The sequence below is a fragment of the Oryzias latipes genome, chromosome 13 (genome assembly GCF_053564925.1).
Source record: "Oryzias latipes strain Hd-rR chromosome 13, Olatipes_Hd-rR_3.1".
Taxonomy (NCBI): domain Eukaryota; kingdom Metazoa; phylum Chordata; class Actinopteri; order Beloniformes; family Adrianichthyidae; genus Oryzias; species Oryzias latipes.
In genome coordinates, this window is record NC_136249.1 from 18,613,172 (window position 1) to 18,617,480 (window position 4,309).

Consider the following 4,309-nt stretch of genomic DNA (forward strand, 5'->3'; position numbering starts at 1 on the left):
ACAGGGTGTCTTGAAGTTGTGCAAGGTAAAATGAAATCTCAAAATTATCAAGGCATTCTGGATAGAAATGTGCTGCCTAGTGTCAGAAAGCTTGGTCTCAGTCGCAGGTCATGGATCTTCCAACAGGACAACGATGGAAAATACACAACCAAAAAAACACCAAAGAATGACCAAGAGAAAAGCGTTGGACTATTCTGAAGTGGATTCTATGAGCCCAGATCTGAATCCCATTGAACATCTGTGGAAGTAGCTGAAACATGCCATTTGGAGAAGACACCCGTCAAACCTGAGACAACTGGAGCAGTTTGCTCATGAGGAGTGGGGCAAGATACCTGTGGACAGGTGCAGAAGGCTCATTGACAAATACAGAAACCGTTTCCTTGCAGTGATTGCCTCAAAAGGTTGTGAAACAAAATGTTAAGTTATGGGTACCATCAAGTAACTTGTTACTTTTGAGCAGTTAAAGTCATTTCATTGAGTTTTTTAGACTTTCTTTTTTTAACTGAGGGGTATATACAATTTTGTCCACCACTGTATGTGTTTTTTTTTTTGCTTTATTAAAAAAAATTGATTAAATTGATTAAATTTTTCAGAGTATAAGGGTTAGATTAATCAATGCAAAATTTCTGTAAAAAAGTGTTCAAAACATAAGATATTTAAAAATGAACTATTAAAAAAAAACTTGATTCACTTGGGAGATTTATTTGCAAACAATTAGTGCATCAGGTTTTATCCCAATGGTTTTACCTCTTCAGGCCACCAGGGGGACATCTGAAGCTATCATTTCCCTTGAAGTCTGAGGCATATCCAGACCTTTTCCAAAAATTAGAATCACATGGAAGTGTTTTCATTTCAATAATTCCATTGAAAAAAAAACTCGTTTTCTCATCCTTCCACAGTCCAAAAACACGTTTTATAGGTTAATTGGTTACTCTTAGTGTCCTCAGGTGTGCATGTGCGAGTGTGCGTGAGAGTAATTGCCCGGAGTGTATAGCGGATTAAGGCTTCTTTGGTGGAAGTTCAAAGTTTAGAAGCATAGACCGTAGATCGACGGTACCGATTCCAGACAAATGAAGCCAATTAAGTTGCCATTTTTTCACAACCGTGACCGTGATTTAGTCGATCTAATCCATATCTACGTGTTTTTAGCTTCTTAAAGCCAGCAGGTACTTCCTATTTGGTACACGATGGGGGAGGGGTCGGCATGTCCAGTTGGTATTTACAGTCAATGTTTAGAAGCCAGCACAGCAAACACACGCTCATCACCAAAACTTGCATTTGGTTCTTGGAACCAGTAGAACCAGACACGTGCACCCTTATTGAGCACCTGCCCTTTTTTTCTTTTTCTGTTTTTGGTATCGACATTAATAAATCTCTGTTAAGAGATACAAGAAAAAATGTGGTTACAAATTCCCTCAGTATTGTATCAAAACGATTTTCTTGTAATCAGAGGTTCTGAGCTGCTTCCGTCTTTGCAGCTCCACTCGGACTCAGAGCCACCAGAGAGAGAGAGAGAGTTGGGGACAACAGGGGACAGAGAGAGAAGCTGCTGCCCAACAAAGAACTGATGAGACTACACAGGGCCGGCCCTGGTCTTCTGGGGGCCCTAAGCGAAATTTAATTTGTGGGCCCTCTAACTGGTCAGCAGCACCAAAAAACGCAACTGTTGTTGTAATATAAATGAGATCTCTCTATTAATACATTTGTGAATTATGGTTGCTGCCAAATAATTGAATACAGTATATTGCCTGGATGTTGGATGCACATTAAGTGGTGCCAAACAAATTTTAAATGCAAAGAAAAAAAATCAATGACAAATGTATATAGATATATAGATATATATTTTTTAATGTATTATTAGGCAGTCAACAAATGACATTCACAAAACTCCAACTTATTAAAAACAGCAACTTAATAGCAAATCAAATGACAATAAAACAATCCAACATAAAGAAAACAACAGCTCAATGAGGGGGAGTTTGGAAAGTCAGAGTCTTTCTCAGTCTGAAAAGGACCTCTTTGCACCAAATCCATTCTTACTGGATCAGAGAGTGTGGTTAGACATTCAGCTGGACCAACTGGATTTGAGGTAGGTGGAATTTTGGATCCAGTCGGCTCCTCTTCCATATACGCCTCTCTTGGAGCCCCTGGAACATAAAAGACAGAACTTCAATAAAAGCAAACAGTGAAAAGTCAAACAGTCAAATGTTTCCCCTTTCAACAGTAGATGTGGTGACAGCAGTTTCTTCTGCAGCTAAAAAACAAGAATTATTATTATACAATAATCAATGATAAAGCTAATAAAATATCTTTAGCAGAATACTAATAATACTTTAGTGGCTCATTTAAAATCTGTGTGCAGGTTTTTCACAATTTCATGATCTTTTGATATATTTATGAGAGGTTTATTGTTTGATTGTATATTTGCATAAGGTCATATTTCATTAATTTAATTATGAACAGTTTGGAGCTCCATACTCTTCAGCTGCTGTTTATGAAAAAAAGGGTTTATGCAGACACTGTTTTTTTTTATTACTTTACATGCTTTTAAAATTACCTGAGATGAAATCTTCAATGAAGTCAGGAACATCTTGGGATGTGGACGCTGCACCACCTCCAATACTTTTGATGCTTTTTGAGAGCAGAAGAAACTGTCGGCTGAGACGGAACTGTGCAAAACATCATCATTATGTAGAATCAAAACTGCAAAATACAAATAAGAAATAAATGTACCTACTTATAAATAATAAAACGTGAACACTAATTTGAGAATAAGTGGAAATATAAGCCTTTTATACACTTCTTTTTGTATTATTTTGTATGTTCATAATTTTAAAATTAGTACATTTATTTTGTTTGTCATTTATAGATGAGAACCTTTATTTCCTATGTATTTGGTAGTTTTTATTCTCCATATTTCATGCCAATGCAAGATTTATGACACACTCATTGTTGTAAAACTCAGACTACCTGACTACCTGTCTATAACAGATAAACAGCAGTTTTTATGCTGTAATAAACCGGAGAATGCAGAACGCACTAAATATGTGTTAGCAAAACAATGAAACAAAACGATAACGTGAGTTAAAACATTTTTCAGCCATCATATCGTTGTCATTATTTACTTTTCTTTACTTTCCGCCGTTTTAGAAGGTCATGTCCAACCTCATCTTGGAAACTTGGGTATCAAAATTATTTTCGAGTTTTCCATGGGAAATTACGACAAAGGGGGTCGTTTATGTGCAAACTTCACCTCAGATCGCTTCGTATTTTACGTAAATTGCGCAGCTGCACAGAAATGCTGGATAATGTAAAAATAAAGCCCCAACATCCTCCAAACTTACCTTGTGATTGATGTTGAAGTTCTTTATCTTTTTTTAGCTCCTGGTGGTGGATAAAGTCTCTGAGGCATGACGTTTTCTTGTTGTCGCTTTGATCAGCGTGACAAAATGTGCTGTTTTTTTTTCTTTTCCCCAACCTTATTGAAACAAAATGCGCTCGTAAATGCACACCGTGCCAGACTCAGATGCAATTATGTTGACCAATCGTTGCTAAATGGTGTAACGTCATTATTTGGGTTGCCAAATTGGTTCATGTGTGCTGACAGGGGGGATCATTAAAGTGCAGGCAACTTTCTTTTGCACAACATTGAGAGCACACGTTGGAAAAGATGTTCTATGAAATGGGTTGCCAGATTTGGGTCTTTTTTAATTTAATTTTTGTCGCCACTTCGGGGCCCTGCTGGTGACGGGGGCCCTACGCGGCTGCGTAATTCGCGTATAGGGAGGGCCGGCCATGAGACTACAGGACAGTGAAGCAACTTCTACCTGTGAGTTCTGGTCTAAGTAGTCAACGTCCACTGATCCAACAAGCATAGATATGGATCATATTTTGGAAGAAATGATCTGTATTAGTCAAGAAGTCACTTTTCACTCTAGCCAGACATCTAAGCACAGTGCATCAATTCAACACAGGCCTGATCATGCAGAGACAGGAAGGTAGGTGCCAAGTTCAAAAGTAAACTCTAGGGAAAGTTCATGATGAGTGAAGAACATTTATGGGGGGTTCATAGCTTTCTCACTACAGGTCTGACACTAAATTTATCTGTTTAACATAATATTTTCCAATTAGAAATTCCGTTTTTAGAATCTGTATCGTTGAGTGTCAAAATGTTCTAGTAAAATCTTTTCAATTAATAATAATTTAGAGTGTAAAACACAAAAGCATGAGTAACAATTTCCTGTAATTCTGAAGCTGTGCTTACCTCGTTACTGCACCGTCCACAGGGGTGCCAACAGCGCCATCCAGA

At 37.7% G+C, this 4,309-nt stretch overlaps 1 long non-coding RNA gene across 1 annotated transcript; it reads right to left on the bottom strand.

Annotated features, from left to right (window-relative positions):
* Positions 1-2,009: 2,009 nt before the first annotated feature.
* LOC111948442 (uncharacterized) lies at positions 2,010-3,471 on the bottom strand. The gene is made up of 3 exons (XR_002874454.2): positions 3,345-3,471; positions 2,558-2,669; positions 2,010-2,147 (listed from the first exon to the last, which is right to left on the bottom strand). It is a non-coding gene; the product is annotated as an uncharacterized LOC111948442 (long non-coding RNA).
* Positions 3,472-4,309: the final 838 nt, after the last annotated feature.